This window comes from Anopheles merus, chromosome 3L, assembly GCF_017562075.2.
Source record: "Anopheles merus strain MAF chromosome 3L, AmerM5.1, whole genome shotgun sequence".
Classification (NCBI taxonomy): domain Eukaryota; kingdom Metazoa; phylum Arthropoda; class Insecta; order Diptera; family Culicidae; genus Anopheles; species Anopheles merus.
In genome coordinates, this window is record NC_054085.1 from 2,846,976 (window position 1) to 2,865,991 (window position 19,016).

At 37.5% G+C, this 19,016-nt stretch overlaps 2 long non-coding RNA genes across 2 annotated transcripts; one reads left to right on the plus strand and one right to left on the minus strand.

The window, feature by feature from the left end:
• Positions 1-5,885: 5,885 nt before the first annotated feature.
• On the minus strand, positions 5,886-6,589 carry LOC121599855. Its single transcript, XR_006005752.1, has 3 exons — positions 6,465-6,589; positions 6,318-6,399; positions 5,886-6,225 (listed from the first exon to the last, which is right to left on the minus strand). It is a non-coding gene; the product is annotated as an uncharacterized LOC121599855 (long non-coding RNA).
• A 1,485-nt stretch (positions 6,590-8,074) lies between these two features.
• Positions 8,075-8,779, plus strand: LOC121599865. The gene is made up of 3 exons (XR_006005753.1): positions 8,075-8,199; positions 8,265-8,346; positions 8,440-8,779. It is a non-coding gene; the product is annotated as an uncharacterized LOC121599865 (long non-coding RNA).
• Positions 8,780-19,016: the final 10,237 nt, after the last annotated feature.

Genomic DNA, 19,016 nt, shown 5'->3' on the forward strand with positions numbered 1-19,016 from the left:
CAATATGAAATTGTTGCTTTTCATATCGTCTGTTATGATGTGAATCGAGAGGTACGCCAAGCGGTCACTAAATAAACTTTGCGACGCAACGAAATTTGCGCGAGGTACCGCAAAATCCAAAGGTAGCTGAGAGCGATCCAAACATTGCTGAAAACGATTCAGACGTAGTTGAAAACGATTCAGCCGTAGTTCATTGCGATCCATTCTCATGGATTGCGATCCATAGCAACCGGATAACGATTCAAAGGAAAGTGAGAACAGGTGTATAATTAAAATGTTGTTTTATGTAGAATGTATAATGTAGAAATTAGAATGAAATCTGAAATATGTTACTCGCGCAAATTTCTTCTTTTTCTGCTTGATTAAAAAAACGCCGCTACATAGTCTTTTGTAAAATCCCATTATTCTGTTAAATCTGAAAAAATAAAAATGAAATGAAATAAAATGAAATGAAATAAAATTCTGACTGTTGCCGACCCAGTTCGTTGAAGAAATCCTCCTGTTTAAAAAAATGGTTCAACATTTCGAAAATTCCTCCCCACCTGGTTTTTGAGTAGAGCGGTGGGAGAGATTCATTGTTGAAAACTGTCTTGTACATAATTTTCCGGCAGTTATTTGATACTGCAGTGCATTTACGAATCTCTCCATCGAATGTCTTGATCACATCTACTACCGAAAGCTGCATGGTATCGGCACATCTAACAAGAGGCATATCTGGTAAAATTATTTTTCAATGGTTTCTGTCGAATCTAAATAATGATTCGGAAGTTAACAGTTTTCTTCGTCCTCAAGTGGGTTGGACATGACCTGAGCATCAGATTGAAGATGCTTAACGGTAGCGATAATGTTCGCACCATTATTACAAGTGACCGTGAAAATTTGTTCCAATGAAATTTCGTATTGAGTGAGTATTTCTAGGATCTTTGTTTTCAAAAATTTTCTGGTGTGTCTATTATTCAGCTCAACCATTCTTAATGAATTTAATTTCAACAAAGAGTTATTCATACTTCGTCAAAACTTTCACGATAGGTAAAACATGAAATTCGCTGCAACTCGCATACGTGTTTTAAAAAAGATTAACTTGAGAATGAGCATTATGACCAATTGTATAAATGACGACATCCTTTTGTAGTTCACAACAATATTGGATGTTGATCCCCAATATGTGGCGTCCAAGACGAGTTGCGCAGTCAATTTTCAAGCATAAGAGTTTTCCTTTCAAAATTGTGGTAAGTTCCTGGCGAATTTTTCGAGCAGCAGCTCCAAGATGACAAACAATATTAGAACGGTTGAGGTTCATCTTCACCGCATCACAAATAGGTTGCAGGATCAACCCTAAGCAGTCCCATTCGACGCACATCATAGGTACGTTATTGGAACAAATAAGCTTCATCATACCTTTTGAAATGACAATTTAGAGAGCGTTTAAGATTTATGCAACACTTAGTTAATACTTATTGTTATTAATAAAGCTTTTGTAAATATTATTTGACGGAATCGCCTCACAAAAAAAATTAAATATAATAAATACCTTCCAGGAGCTTTTGCCGATCAATGGCTACCGGAACTTTGGAAACTTTCCTTTTCTTTATGGAGACATCACCGTCCTCTTGCAGCAATCCTCGGGATTTTGCCAAATCTGGGTGCACCGATCGTATATGGCGTATAAAATTACCCGGCTCATATTTTTCATTCTTTTGCCTATATTTACAACCATTTACTTCGTCAATAGTACAAACGAAGTGTCCATTTTTGAAACCCACACAACCTTCTGCTAGAATTTCACGGAGTTTCCGCTTTTCTCCTGCTGTTTTTGACATTTTTATGTAACAATATTGGAATTGGAATATGTTTCTTTACTTCCTTGTTTCACTCAGAATAAGCTTGTTCTGTTCACCAACGCCACTGATATTCTGAGGACGACAAACGCAAAGCCAACTGCGTTCATTACGACCTAAGTTAAAATCACAATCAAATGAATAAACCAAAAAATATATCATCGTGTCAAATGATTTTTTTCCGTGATTGTCGATTGAATGCTTGGATCTAGAATGCGATGCTTCAAAAAGTGTCATTTTGTAAAATTTTATGTCAACAACTATCACCGTTCGCAACACTGGTGTTGGGTTTAACCGTATTAATACACGATGCGCAATCTCAGATTGCGCATATATTCGTTTTATCAAAATATATGTCATTTCCCGTAGCCAACCCTGAGCTATAAACGTCATTTCCATACAATTTCAGATTGCGCCAAGATTGCGCATAAATTTTCAAGATTATATGTCCGAGATATATAATTTTTTTTGACAGATAAATATATCAAACCGACCCGTTTGACAGATAAATATATGCGCAATCTGAGATTGCGCATCGTCTATTGCTACGGTAACGTACACCGATGCGATTACTAAGCCTGCTTGTTTTATACGAGTATTTCTGTGTTGAACTCTGTGCGAATGATTATTGCCGCTCCTCCGTAACCATCTTTTCTATTGTCCGTTATTATTTCATTTATTTTCCCTATTGATTTATCATCCAAGCATGTCTCCTTTAGGCAGGCTACATCGATCTTCCTGTTAATTAGTAGTTCTCTAATTTCTTCTTTGTTGGCTCTTAGTCCCTGTATATTTGCTTATGATAAGGAGAACATGAGACCAAATATATAAGTGTGGATGTAGATTGCCTTGTGAGTGGTATTCAGTATAGAATTTTGAATTTACCGTATTCTGATGTGTTTTCTTCTTGTGTGTTATTAATTATGTATTCCTCAACCATCATAGTGGGGGTTTTAGGTGTTTCGTTAGTTACGCTTTTTGTTGCTGATTTTGTTCTTTGTACATAGGATAGGTCCGATGTGGATTTTGGGGATTTCGGGACATTGTCGTCTACGTATACGTTTTGCTTCTCCGTACGTTATTTTGTTCACTGTACGTATTTAGCTGATCTCCGTGCGTATTTTGCAGAAATTAGCTGATCAACATTTTATACAGACGCCTCAACAACGACAAAATGTGAGAAGTGCGGCAGAGCTATTGTCCCCCACAACATCAGTGGCTTTAAAGAGATATTAGCCTGAAAATGAAGACGTAAGACGTTTAGCAGATCTCATAGAAAAGATAGATCTTTGGTTTAGTGTCTCTAACACTGCTACAGCAAAACTCGACTATACGAAGTCATATACAGGCAGCGATGATCAACTAAACGCACTTATGGATATAATCGAGTTTACATCCAACATGGTTCCAAGCGGCAAAAACAAATTACAAGTGTTTCTAAGGTCCATTCTAATGCAGATAAATTCTCTATAGATGCTTTTTGATGAAATGAAGTCTAAGTATGGACAGAAAGTAAAATTCATTTCCACACACTAGGTAAAACTTTCACTTTTAAATTTTCAAATGGTTAAACTAATTTTTTGTTGCAGCTCAACCAAGATGTTTTAGAGATTTTTTTTCACGACTACCTCAAAATGGGGGAGTGTATGATCTCCGTTAAGCTGCATATATCGCATCAGATTAATGATTTTAGGAAAATCACCAACATTTCTAAGCAACCAAACAGATGTAGGCCCTAGCAATCCAAAGCCACAGGATGAATATATTTCATCGGAATCAGAGGACCAACCAGCAGATCACGAGTCTAATTATATACAGGATCAAAATGAACCAATAATTTCGTCCTGCATACTGACCCAAGCGAATATTACACCAACCCTGCCTAATATAGAAGATGTACAAAAGGAAAATGGTATTTTTACCCAGGATAAGAGTGATACATTCCGTACCGTAAGTAATAGCACCGTACCGTTACCAGAGCAGGATGGCGAAGGACTACAATATATCATGCGGTTCATTGCAAAAACCTACCATAAAAAAATTCCTGAATTGAAACTAGGTGAACTTACATTTGAGCCGGTCTCATGGTACAGTCGTCAACTCGTACGACTTAATAACATGCCCGTCATGAGTTCAAGCCCCAAATAGACCGTGCCGCCATACGTAGGACTGACTATCCTGCTATGGGGGGAAATCAATAAGTCACTGAAAGCCAACCCCACAAGTGGGTTGGTAGGCCTTGACCGGCATCGGTTGTTGAGCCAAAGAAGAAGAAGAAGAACTTACATTTAAAATGACAACACAACTCATCCTACCTCTTTCGTACTGCATCTCTCGGTAGGAGGGTTGATGGCTCCTTCAAAAGCTTTCTTAAAGCAGGGTAACAAAATGAAAAAAAAATCAACCGAAAAGTATCAATCTGTAAAAAGAAAGGCATTGTCACAAAACTGACCAAAACCATAAAACGTCGTATTCCAGAATTGCCTGAAGAAATAATTAATAAGTTCGTTAAACAACGTGTTATTATGCGTATGCGTTGTAAAAATATGCTTATTATGAACGAAAAGAACATTAAAAAGACACAAAAACAGCCGATAACCTAAAGTCCGCTAAAAAAATGAAAAAAATATAAATTAATCGCTCTAATACGTTGGAAAACCTTAGTTCTCACTTTATTATTGGACCCATGGACAATAGGCATATTTAATATATCTTTTGATATAATGAGATTATGAGATTATGAACTTACAAATATTGCATTACTTAGATACTGTACAATTATGTTAAATAATTTTAAGTAGCAGAGTCTCGTTTGTAAAATTTGTATACAGTTAAATCAGGACTTTATAAGATGACTTGTATATTATGTGTATTTGCACTTTTAATCGCCTTGTATTCCGCTTAAAAATAAGCGTTCGAATTGTCAATTAGCGCTAGGAAAACATTATAGAGACCCATGACAAGCATGTTGTTAAGTCGTACGAGTTGACGACTGTACCACCAGACCGGCCCGATTATAGAGTCTAGTGCGTTAACAGTCGTGTTACGTTGTCTGCGTACAGACGGCGTCCACAGGCCTGTCCACGTCCGAATGCAGAGCCGATTGCATACGATTCTATCTTCACCATTAACACGAGAGGGACAGGGCTTATACCACGAACGTGCACGAAAGGTATGCATGCTTCACCCATCAGGATCTAAAGGCAAGGACAAGGCAAAAGAGACATAGAAAAGTTTCCTCACGGCTACACATGTCCTCTAGATGCGTTGTCTATGCGTTTCGCTTGGTATCACAGCGGCATACGGCAGGTAAGCAGTACAACTTCAGCTACCTGATACGCATACATGTTTATCGAACACAACTATTCGGTTCGGCTCGTTAAACTTCAGGAGGACGACGGAACAAAAGGGCGCAGACTTTTTCATGATTTTGTATGACTTCGGCTGTTTTGGACCACGCGTGTAGGCGCTGGCTTTCAGTTGAAATTGTAAGTCATGTATTGGAAGTAATAGTGTGAAACAACTATGTTTGCGTCTCTAATTTTCTTAAACTCTTAGCGTGATATATAGTTAGTTATGTTTATATTGCTGCAATACCGTACTAGTCGAATATGTAACATCAATACGAAACGTGTACGAACAATTACCAATAGTGATAAACATTACCAGCAGTTTTATTCATGCTTTTCTGAAACAGGAAACACTCATAAACTGTTAAAACATGTTTTGAATATGGCGCATTAATACGGCTACAGTAGCGTTAAAAATAAAGTGAATATTAAAATGCAATACAAATACAAACATAAAAAACCTTTTCACGCACGATCCTAAAAAAAGTTTTTTAAAGGAGCCGTATGATTACTACCCAGCCAACAATTTCCGAAGGCGCCCCGTGTAAAAAAATTTTACTTTAAGCTTTCCTTAAGTTTTTACACTAGCAGCAGCTAAAGTAAAAACTTTCAGCACGGCACAAACCGACGCACACATTCAAATGGTTGTATTGCTGGTCCTGCTTACGCATACATTTGTATTCATCCCTCCCCTTATATTTTCGGATTGCTGGTTGTAGTAGTGACGCTTTTTCTTTTTGCTTTATGCACACTTTCGCATGCTATTTATTGGTGTTACTCTTTCCACATGCGTTTTGGCACACTCACACTCTGTATACGGCAGGATGCTTCACCCCTTCCAAATGCTGCGGTTGCTTTCAGTTACCCTTCCTCTCGTTCTTCCTTCTACCCTCTGCGCTAGGATATCCTCGACTGGTGCTGCGCGTGTTAAGCCGGCGCCTGTCTGGAAAAGACGTCACGGACTGGTGCTGCGTATGTTTAGCCGTATCCTAGGCGTCCTTGAAGTGCGCTCTTCTACGAAAGAGCTGTGATGAAATCTGTTGATGAAAATTAATCACTAATTAATCCATGTGCATTATATAAAAAAAACTAATCAATATTTGGCACATAAGATTATAGAAACGCTTACCGTTTTCCTTCCGTCGATCGTTTTGCGGGATGTTGACAAGGCCAACAGGTAACCGTCGATTAACATGCGCGTGCACCTGTACCTTTTTAGACGACAAGCGTTAGTTGAATGTACCCATTGAAGCACACACAAGGATAAGAAACTTACCTCAGAAATTTACAAGGATAAATCATTCCATAATTGAAGAAGAAGGAACACGGCACAAAACTTAAACGAGCAAAGTACGGGGCACAAGAAATCACACATCACTCCAACACATCCTTCCACAGTGAAAGTTCTGGACAGACTGAGGATGCCTCACACTCGGATGAGCGCGATAGCAGAAAAATTTTGGGAGATCGAGAGAGATGGGCAGTCTCGGTTTAGCGGAATACGCATGCAGATGCATGCGTGTGTGTCACTCGAAGGATAACGGTTTCCCCTTCTCCCGTTTTTCGTTCATGGGCCACACGATCAGCGTTGTGCCGTCCAAAATCTAGAGAAAGAAGACATGCTCGCTCGCTTTGGCACACAGGAAAGTTTTCCAATAGCTTCGGTTTTGCTGGTTGGGTATCTTCTTGGCTGCCTGTTCACCTAGCATATTTGGATTTCAGTTGGTAGCAATTTAAACAAATGTGAGTTACACGCTATAAATTTATGACTTTCACACATTATCTTCAGTTGTTCATGTATGTTTGCAACATTCTTTAAGGTATTGGCACCTGCTAACACACACTGTAACCCTTGATCACCAAAGAGTTATTTATGGGGATGTTGTACGATTTATCACGTTTTACTATTTCATCCGTGTAGTTTTTTGCTGAATCATGTTCATTTGTACAGTTCATTATGACCTTAGCATATATATATATATATATATATATATATATATATATATATATATATATATATATATATATATATATATATATATATATATATATATATATATATATATATATATATATATATATATATATATATATATATATATATATATATATATATATATATACTGTACAATGAACATGATTCAGCAAAAAACTACACGGATAAATAGTAAAACGTGATAAATCGTACAACATCCCATAAATAACTTTATTATATTATATATATATATATTATATATATATATATATATATATATATATATATATATATATATATATATATATATATATATATATATATATATATATATATATATATATGCTAAGGTCATAATGAACTGTACAAATGAACATGATTCAGCAAAAAACTACACGGATGAAATAGTAAAACGTGATAAATCGTACAACATCCCCATAAATAACTCTTTGGTGATCAAGGGTTACAGTGTGTGTTAGCAGGTGCCAATACCTTAAAGAATGTTGCAAACATACATGAACAACTGAAGATAATGTGTGAAAGTCATAAATTTATAGCGTGTAACTCACATTTGTTTAAATTGCTACCAACTGAAATCCAAATATGCTAGGTGAACAGGCAGCCAAGAAGATACCCAACCAGCAAAACCGAAGCTATTGGAAAACTTTCCTGTGTGCCAAAGCGAGCGAGCATGTCTTCTTTCTCTAGATTTTGGACGGCACAACGCTGATCGTGTGGCCCATGAACGAAAAACGGGAGAAGGGGAAACCGTTATCCTTCGAGTGACACACACGCATGCATCTGCATGCGTATTCCGCTAAACCGAGACTGCCCATCTCTCTCGATCTCCCAAAATTTTTCTGCTATCGCGCTCATCCGAGTGTGAGGCATCCTCAGTCTGTCCAGAACTTTCACTGTGGAAGGATGTGTTGGAGTGATGTGTGATTTCTTGTGCCCCGTACTTTGCTCGTTTAAGTTTTGTGCCGTGTTCCTTCTTCTTCAATTATGGAATGATTTATCCTTGTAAATTTCTGAGGTAAGTTTCTTATCCTTGTGTGTGCTTCAATGGGTACATTCAACTAACGCTTGTCGTCTAAAAAGGTACAGGTGCACGCGCATGTTAATCGACGGTTACCTGTTGGCCTTGTCAACATCCCGCAAAACGATCGACGGAAGGAAAACGGTAAGCGTTTCTATAATCTTATGTGCCAAATATTGATTAGTTTTTTTTTATATAATGCACATGGATTAATTAGTGATTAATTTTCATCAACAGATTTCATCACAGCTCTTTCGTAGAAGAGCGCACTTCAAGGACGCCTAGGATACGGCTAAACATACGCAGCACCAGTCCGTGACGTCTTTTCCAGACAGGCGCCGGCTTAACACGCGCAGCACCAGTCGAGGATATCCTAGCGCAGAGGGTAGAAGGAAGAACGAGAGGAAGGGTAACTGAAAGCAACCGCAGCATTTGGAAGGGGTGAAGCATCCTGCCGTATACAGAGTGTGAGTGTGCCAAAACGCATGTGGAAAGAGTAACACCAATAAATAGCATGCGAAAGTGTGCATAAAGCAAAAAGAAAAAGCGTCACTACTACAACCAGCAATCCGAAAATATAAGGGGAGGGATGAATACAAATGTATGCGTAAGCAGGACCAGCAATACAACCATTTGAATGTGTGCGTCGGTTTGTGCCGTGCTGAAAGTTTTTACTTTAGCTGCTGCTAGTGTAAAAACTTAAGGAAAGCTTAAAGTAAAATTTTTTTACACGGGGCGCCTTCGGAAATTGTTGGCTGGGTAGTAATCATACGGCTCCTTTAAAAAACTTTTTTTAGGATCGTGCGTGAAAAGGTTTTTTATGTTTGTATTTGTATTGCATTTTAATATTCACTTTATTTTTAACGCTACTGTAGCCGTATTAATGCGCCATATTCAAAACATGTTTTAACAGTTTATGAGTGTTTCCTGTTTCAGAAAAGCATGAATAAAACTGCTGGTAATGTTTATCACTATTGGTAATTGTTCGTACACGTTTCGTATTGATGTTACATATTCGACTAGTACGGTATTGCAGCAATATAAACATAACTAACTATATATCACGCTAAGAGTTTAAGAAAATTAGAGACGCAAACATAGTTGTTTCACACTATTACTTCCAATACATGACTTACAATTTCAACTGAAAGCCAGCGCCTACACGCGTGGTCCAAAACAGCCGAAGTCATACAAAATCATGAAAAAGTCTGCGCCCTTTTGTTCCGTCGTCCTCCTGAAGTTTACCGAGCCGAACCGAATAGTTGTGTTCGATAAACATGTATGCGTATCAGGTAGCTGAAGTTGTACTGCTTACCTGCCGTATGCCGCTGTGATACCAAGCGAAACGCATAGACAACGCATCTAGAGGACATGTGTAGCCGTGAGGAAACTTTTCTATGTCTCTTTTGCCTTGTCCTTGCCTTTAGATCCTGATGGGTGAAGCATGCATACCTTTCGTGCACGTTCGTGGTATAAGCCCTGTCCCTCTCGTGTTAATGGTGAAGATAGAATCGTATGCAATCGGCTCTGCATTCGGACGTGGACAGGCCTGTGGACGCCGTCTGTACGCAGACAACGTAACACGACTGTTAACGCACTAGACTCTATAATCGGGCCGGTCTGGTGGTACAGTCGTCAACTCGTACGACTTAACAACATGCTTGTCATGGGTCTCTATAATGTTTTCCTAGCGCTAATTGACAATTCGAACGCTTATTTTTAAGCGGAATACAAGGCGATTAAAAGTGCAAATACACATAATATACAAGTCATCTTATAAAGTCCTGATTTAACTGTATACAAATTTTACAAACGAGACTCTGCTACTTAAAATTATTTAACATAATTGTACAGTATCTAAGTAATGCAATATTTGTAAGTTCATAATCTCATAATCTCATTATATCAAAAGATATATTAAATATGCCTATTGTCCATGGGTCCAATAATAAAGTGAGAACTAAGGTTTTCCAACGTATTAGAGCGATTAATTTATATTTTTTTCATTTTTTTAGCGGACTTTAGGTTATCGGCTGTTTTTGTGTCTTTTTAATGTTCTTTTCGTTCATAATAAGCATATTTTTACAACGCATACGCATAATAACACGTTGTTTAACGAACTTATTAATTATTTCTTCAGGCAATTCTGGAATACGACGTTTTATGGTTTTGGTCAGTTTTGTGACAATGCCTTTCTTTTTACAGATTGATACTTTTCGGTTGATTTTTTTTTCATTTTGTTACCCTGCTTTAAGAAAGCTTTTGAAGGAGCCATCAACCCTCCTACCGAGAGATGCAGTACGAAAGAGGTAGGATGAGTTGTGTTGTCATTTTAAATGTAAGTTCTTCTTCTTCTTCTTTGGCTCAACAACCGATGCCGGTCAAGGCCTACCAACCCACTTGTGGGGTTGGCTTTCAGTGACTTATTGATTTCCCCCCATAGCAGGATAGTCAGTCCTACGTATGGCGGCACGGTCTATTTGGGGCTTGAACTCATGACGGGCATGTTATTAAGTCGTACGAGTTGACGACTGTACCATGAGACCGGCTCAAATGTAAGTTCACCTAGTTTCAATTCAGGAATTTTTTTATGGTAGGTTTTTGCAATGAACCGCATGATATATTGTAGTCCTTCGCCATCCTGCTCTGGTAACGGTACGGTGCTATTACTTACGGTACGGAATGTATCACTCTTATCCTGGGTAAAAATACCATTTTCCTTTTGTACATCTTCTATATTAGGCAGGGTTGGTGTAATATTCGCTTGGGTCAGTATGCAGGACGAAATTATTGGTTCATTTTGATCCTGTATATAATTAGACTCGTGATCTGCTGGTTGGTCCTCTGATTCCGATGAAATATATTCATCCTGTGGTTTTGGATTGCTAGGGCCTACATCTGTTTGGTTGCTTAGAAATGTTGGTGATTTTCCTAAAATCATTAATCTGATGCGATATATGCAGCTTAACGGAGATCATACACTCCCCCATTTTGAGGTAGTCGTGAAAAAAAATCTCTAAAACATCTTGGTTGAGCTGCAACAAAAAATTAGTTTAACCATTTGAAAATTTAAAAGTGAAAGTTTTACCTAGTGTGTGGAAATGAATTTTACTTTCTGTCCATACTTAGACTTCATTTCATCAAAAAGCATCTATAGAGAATTTATCTGCATTAGAATGGACCTTAGAAACACTTGTAATTTGTTTTTGCCGCTTGGAACCATGTTGGATGTAAACTCGATTATATCCATAAGTGCGTTTAGTTGATCATCGCTGCCTGTATATGACTTCGTATAGTCGAGTTTTGCTGTAGCAGTGTTAGAGACACTAAACCAAAGATCTATCTTTTCTATGAGATCTGCTAAACGTCTTACGTCTTCATTTTCAGGCTAATATCTCTTTAAAGCCACTGATGTTGTGGGGGACAATAGCTCTGCCGCACTTCTCACATTTTGTCGTTGTTGAGGCGTCTGTATAAAATGTTGATCAGCTAATTTCTGCAAAATACGCACGGAGATCAGCTAAATACGTACAGTGAACAAAATAACGTACGGAGAAGCAAAACGTATACGTAGACGACAATGTCCCGAAATCCCCAAAATCCACATCGGACCTATCCTATGTACAAAGAACAAAATCAGCAACAAAAAGCGTAACTAACGAAACACCTAAAACCCCCACTATGATGGTTGAGGAATACATAATTAATAACACACAAGAAGAAAACACATCAGAATACGGTAAATTCAAAATTCTATACTGAATACCACTCACAAGGCAATCTACATCCACACTTATATATTTGGTCTCATGTTCTCCTTATCATAAGCAAATATACAGGGACTAAGAGCCAACAAAGAAGAAATTAGAGAACTACTAATTAACAGGAAGATCGATGTAGCCTGCCTAAAGGAGACATGCTTGGATGATAAATCAATAGGGAAAATAAATGAAATAATAACGGACAATAGAAAAGATGGTTACGGAGGAGCGGCAATAATCATTCGCACAGAGTTCAACACAGAAATACTCGTATAAAACAAGCAGGCTTAGTAATCGCATCGGTGTACGTTACCGTAGCAATAGACGATGCGCAATCTCAGATTGCGCATATATTTATCTGTCAAACGGGTCGGTTTGATATATTTATCTGTCAAAAAAAATTATATATCTCGGACATATAATCTTGAAAATTTATGCGCAATCTTGGCGCAATCTGAAATTGTATGGAAATGACGTTTATAGCTCAGGGTTGGCTACGGGAAATGACATATATTTTGATAAAACGAATATATGCGCAATCTGAGATTGCGCATCGTGTATTAATACGGTTAAACCCAACACCAGTGTTGCGAACGGTGATAGTTGTTGACATAAAATTTTACAAAATGACACTTTTTGAAGCATCGCATTCTAGATCCAAGCATTCAATCGACAATCACGGAAAAAAATCATTTGACACGATGATATATTTTTTGGTTTATTCATTTGATTGTGATTTTAACTTAGGTCGTAATGAACGCAGTTGGCTTTGCGTTTGTCGTCCTCAGAATATCAGTGGCGTTGGTGAACAGAACAAGCTTATTCTGAGTGAAACAAGGAAGTAAAGAAACATATTCCAATTCCAATATTGTTACATAAAAATGTCAAAAACAGCAGGAGAAAAGCGGAAACTCCGTGAAATTCTAGCAGAAGGTTGTGTGGGTTTCAAAAATGGACACTTCGTTTGTACTATTGACGAAGTAAATGGTTGTAAATATAGGCAAAAGAATGAAAAATATGAGCCGGGTAATTTTATACGCCATATACGATCGGTGCACCCAGATTTGGCAAAATCCCGAGGATTGCTGCAAGAGGACGGTGATGTCTCCATAAAGAAAAGGAAAGTTTCCAAAGTTCCGGTAGCCATTGATCGGCAAAAGCTCCTGGAAGGTATTTATTATATTTAATTTTTTTTGTGAGGCGATTCCGTCAAATAATATTTACAAAAGCTTTATTAATAACAATAAGTATTAACTAAGTGTTGCATAAATCTTAAACGCTCTCTAAATTGTCATTTCAAAAGGTATGATGAAGCTTATTTGTTCCAATAACGTACCTATGATGTGCGTCGAATGGGACTGCTTAGGGTTGATCCTGCAACCTATTTGTGATGCGGTGAAGATGAACCTCAACCGTTCTAATATTGTTTGTCATCTTGGAGCTGCTGCTCGAAAAATTCGCCAGGAACTTACCACAATTTTGAAAGGAAAACTCTTATGCTTGAAAATTGACTGCGCAACTCGTCTTGGACGCCACATATTGGGGATCAACATCCAATATTGTTGTGAACTACAAAAGGATGTCGTCATTTATACAATTGGTCATAATGCTCATTCTCAAGTTAATCTTTTTTAAAACACGTATGCGAGTTGCAGCGAATTTCATGTTTTACCTATCGTGAAAGTTTTGACGAAGTATGAATAACTCTTTGTTGAAATTAAATTCATTAAGAATGGTTGAGCTGAATAATAGACACACCAGAAAATTTTTGAAAACAAAGATCCTAGAAATACTCACTCAATACGAAATTTCATTGGAACAAATTTTCACGGTCACTTGTAATAATGGTGCGAACATTATCGCTACCGTTAAGCATCTTCAATCTGATGCTCAGGTCATGTCCAACCCACTTGAGGACGAAGAAAACTGTTAACTTCCGAATCATTATTTAGATTCGACAGAAACCATTGAAAAATAATTTTACCAGATATGCCTCTTGTTAGATGTGCCGATACCATGCAGCTTTCGGTAGTAGATGTGATCAAGACATTCGATGGAGAGATTCGTAAATGCACTGCAGTATCAAATAACTGCCGGAAAATTATGTACAAGACAGTTTTCAACAATGAATCTCTCCCACCGCTCTACTCAAAAACCAGGTGGGGAGGAATTTTCGAAATGTTGAACCATTTTTTTAAACAGGAGGATTTCTTCAACGAACTGGGTCGGCAACAGTCAGAATTTTATTTCATTTCATTTTATTTCATTTCATTTTTATTTTTTCAGATTTAACAGAATAATGGGATTTTACAAAAGACTATGTAGCGGCGTTTTTTTAATCAAGCAGAAAAAGAAGAAATTTGCGCGAGTAACATATTTCAGATTTCATTCTAATTTCTACATTATACATTCTACATAAAACAACATTTTAATTATACACCTGTTCTCACTTTCCTTTGAATCGTTATCCGGTTGCTATGGATCGCAATCCATGAGAATGGATCGCAATGAACTACGGCTGAATCGTTTTCAACTACGTCTGAATCGTTTTCAGCAATGTTTGGATCGCTCTCAGCTACCTTTGGATTTTGCGGTACCTCGCGCAAATTTCGTTGCGTCGCAAAGTTTATTTAGTGACCGCTTGGCGTACCTCTCGATTCACATCATAACAGACGATATGAAAAGCAACAATTTCATATTGTTCTATGTTTGAACCCAATTGAGACCTTGTGTTGAAAACCCATTTTTAGGCAGTGAAAAACATTTGACAGATTTCTCGGCTTCTACGCATCAGAATAAATTCCCAACCAGACCGTCCCTCCATAGCAAAGAAGGAATATTCGGCTAAATCTCGAAAGCCTGAACAGGACTGATTGACTTCGTAGGTCGTTACGCCAAAAAGAAGAAGATTGTGCAGGTTTGTTTGGAAAACTTGGTCAAAGAATAAAAAATGTGATGTAAGCTTCATATACATAAAAAATGTGATACATAAGATTTTACAATTAAATGCATTAATTATTGGGATGCAAATGTGACCCGCGGTCACTGAATAAACTTTGCGCCGCCACGAAATTTGCGCGAGCTACCGCAAAATCCAAAGGTAGCAGAGAGCGATCCAAACGTTGCTGAAAACGATGCAAACGTACAGTCAGTCCAAAAAGTATTCGTCTAGCTGAATATTTTACAGAAAAAGGCAAAACATGGCCGCAATACGTATCGGGCGATAAAAGTAATGATGAGGTTTGATAAAGGGACCATCAATACACACGTTTTGCTAAAAAATAACCATTTAAATAGTGCAATAGCAACCCAAATACATAAAAAAACTAAAAAAAAGTCGTTTGATGGGCGCGCAAAAAGTATTCGTCCATCTAGCTTTTTAATTATTTACGCTGGACAAACACTGCGTAGACGTGAATTAAGTTTATTAATATCAATCTACTGGTGACTTCATTCTAAAATAATGAATTTCTGTTGTTTCAATTGCACTTCAAGCGGTCAGAGAGGCACTAAAGGCGGGGGAGTTAAGAGAATGGAGTATGAAGGCGAAAATCGTATCTTAATCCCGTGTATAACCTATCCTACCCATATTTGAAGGTTACAAAATGTGTGGGAGGCCTCGTTCCTTCATTTGATCATAGTTTGGCCAATTTCCTGACACTAATTGTGTGACAAACTGCCATGCAAGCAGCCATCCTTGACGGTTAATCTAACAAAGAAGCGGTTTAATGTACAAAAAATCAAATTTTAACAAGGAAAAGAGATGGGTCACATTTAGTTGATGGGTCATGCTGCATTTCATCGTAGCTGGTCATGTAATAGCTTGGATGAGGGAGTTGTTACAAACATGTTTTGTTTGTTTATTACCATACACAGAAAGTGGGCAAATCTGTTAAGGTGCATCAAATAATTCAGGAATTGATTCTAAGTTAGGCTCTACTAACATATTAAAACATGTTTCAATCGCCAAGGTCATACGACCGACGTCTACCATAGCGAAAACAGTCTACTAAGATGCAGCAGCAAAATCTCATGTAACGGTAGCATCATGGAGTCATTATACTAGGGCTCAGTGAGGAAAGGTGAGCTAAAAAAATGATTCAAATTTATGGGAAAAAAGATTCGGAAACATTTTAATGCAGTTTACAGTTGCAGTACTTTGTGTCCCAGTTCTAAGAAATTTTACTTAAATGTATCACATGTTTCAAGCACAGACGAGCTAGAGAACATACAGGGAATTGTCATTTGCCCGAAACGCCAAACCAGCCGAAATCAAACTGATGAAAATGATTTAGTAGACTCTCAATATGATATCAGTTGCCATTTTTTCTATGGAACTTGGCCACGTGGTCCGGAAATGTAATCTTTCTACCAGAGAAGAATTGGAACAAGTCTTGTAGGATGTGTGGGTCAAAAATACGCCCTTTTTGAGGTTCAAATGATATTCTTGCGATGTGCAAGTAGTCAGCAATGGTCATTAATGCAATAAGAAACAAGATCCGGACATTTTTTTATTTCATTACCTTTGTTTCCTTGCGTATATTACGCCAAAAGCCTGATAGACGAATACTTTTTGCGCGCCAATCAAATGACTATTTTTAGTTTTTTAAATAATTTAGTTGTTATTGCACTATTTTAATACATATTTTAACCAGTACGTGTGTATTGATAGTCCCTTTATCAAACCCCATGATTACTTTTACCACCCTATGCCTATTGCGGCCATAATTCGCCTTTTTCTGCAAAATATTCAGCTAGACGAATACTTTTTGGACTGACTGTAGCTGCAAACGATTCAGACGTAGTTGATTGCGATCCATTCTCATGGATTGCGATCCATAGCAACCTGATAAAGATTCAGAGGAAAGTGAGAACAGGTGTATTTGATCAAGTTTTCCAAACAAAGCTGCACAATCTTTTTCTTTTTGACGTAACGACCTACGTGGTCATTCAGTTCTGTTTAAGCTTTCGAGATTTAGCCGGATATTCCTTCTTTGCTGTCTTGTTGGGAATCTATGCTGACGCGTAGAAGCCGAGAAATCTGTCAAATGTTATTCATTGCTTAAAAATGGGTTTTCAACACAAGGTCTCAATTGGGTTCAAACATAGAACAATATGAAATTGTTGCTTTTCATATCGTCTGTTATGATGTGAATCGCGAGGTACGCCAAGCGGTCACTAAATAAACTTTGCGACGCAACGAAATTTGCGCGAGGTACCGCAAAATCCAAAGGTAGCTGAGAGCGATCCAAACATTGCTGAAAACGATTCAGACGTAGTTGAAAACGATTCAGCCGTAGTTCATTGCGATCCATTCTCATGGATTGCGATCCATAGCAACCGGATGAAGATTCAGAGGAAAGTGAGAACAGGTGTTAATTAATGCTGCCAGCTTAGCCTTTAAAAACTATGTTTGTGACACAAATTAAGGCAGTACTAATGGAGTTGTCTTATGTGTTAGACAATAAGTTGATACGTGTGACGTGGATCCAAGATGACCACAAATAACTCAATATTTACGTTAATTTTGTTTCTGTGTTAAAATGATATTTACGTATAATTATAGAGCTTCATCATCGCTACATCGGAACGCATCCATCTATGTAAAGCTAAGGTTCAGCCATCTTCATCATCATCACCATCTAATGCTCCGAATGCGACGCTAAATAGCTCCAGTGATTTTGATTTGTATTTTACTGAACTCTACGGTGGATCATTGCCAGAACCAAATGCTGAAGAAATACAAACGAGCGCAAACAAGATTCTACGGCAGCTGATATCATTGGACGCAGAAGCTCATCAAAACGTGCATTTTGATGTTAGGAATTTTTGGTTAATGCAAAAATCTGAACTGTATGAAGTGGCGACATTACTTCTGTCAGTACCATCAAACCAGGTAACTGTGGAGCGTGCTTTTATTATAGCGCATTTAGTTTGGTTTTATCTAATAAACGGACCAGAATGAATGAAGATACGTTGGAAAACATTTTACTGACCAAACTGAACCAGCCCTTGCTTGAAAAAATTCTACCTGGTGTATATGAATGGAATAAGGAAGATGTTTAATTACTTTAAGGGGGTTTTATTGGGGTTTAATATTGTTACACCTAATATAATGAAAACATATAACAGTATAACAATCATAAAGATCAGATCCTAACAAAAATAACTCAGCAAGAGATTTGAAAATCACCTCTCTAGCTATAACCCCACATATTCAAAGAAACGTTTCAGACATTCACATCGGCAATAGTGGACATCGGGTTATATTCACCAATTTTAACCTATTCAAACCACCCCCACAAAAAATCATAATTTATAATAAGAAAACAATAGACGAAGAAATATCCAGCCTACCATACAATAATAATTCTTACACCAATTCAATTACCAAGGATATTAAAAAAAATATTTTAAGAAACAACATCAAGACCTCGTTCACGCCAAAATCATCGTCGAATGATATCGCCCAAAAAGCATGGGAAGAGAAATGCAAAGCTAGAACGGAACCAAATCCGGACGATCGAAAACCAAATCAAATACAAGAAAGAATCAGCCAAATTTCGATTAACAAAAAAAAATCAAAAACAAAACGAATTGAGGAAAAACTAGACTTGATCGATTCTCAAACCACTATGGATGACCTTTGGGCCCTTATGGGAATTTTCAAAGACAATCCTGCCAAAACAAACAAGATTATCACAGATGAATCCCTAGCTAAAGAATTCCTAAAAAATCATTTTGATTAATCAAACAAAAAAAAATTAACGAAAACCCCGATTCATAAGCAATAAAAATCTAATGGACTATAATAGATGGCACATTATCCTAAACTCAAAAAAGAATTCTGCTCTTGGTATTGACCAAATATCCTACAAAACATTAAAACTGCTAAACAGCGAAAGCACCAAAGCCATAATCGGAAAGATCAATGACATGTACAAAAGAGGATTCATGGAAAAAAACTTAGAAGAATAAAAATTTTAGCAATTCGAAAACCTGGCAAGGATCTCAGTAAAGCAGCTAATCACAGACCCATAGCATTGCTTCCTA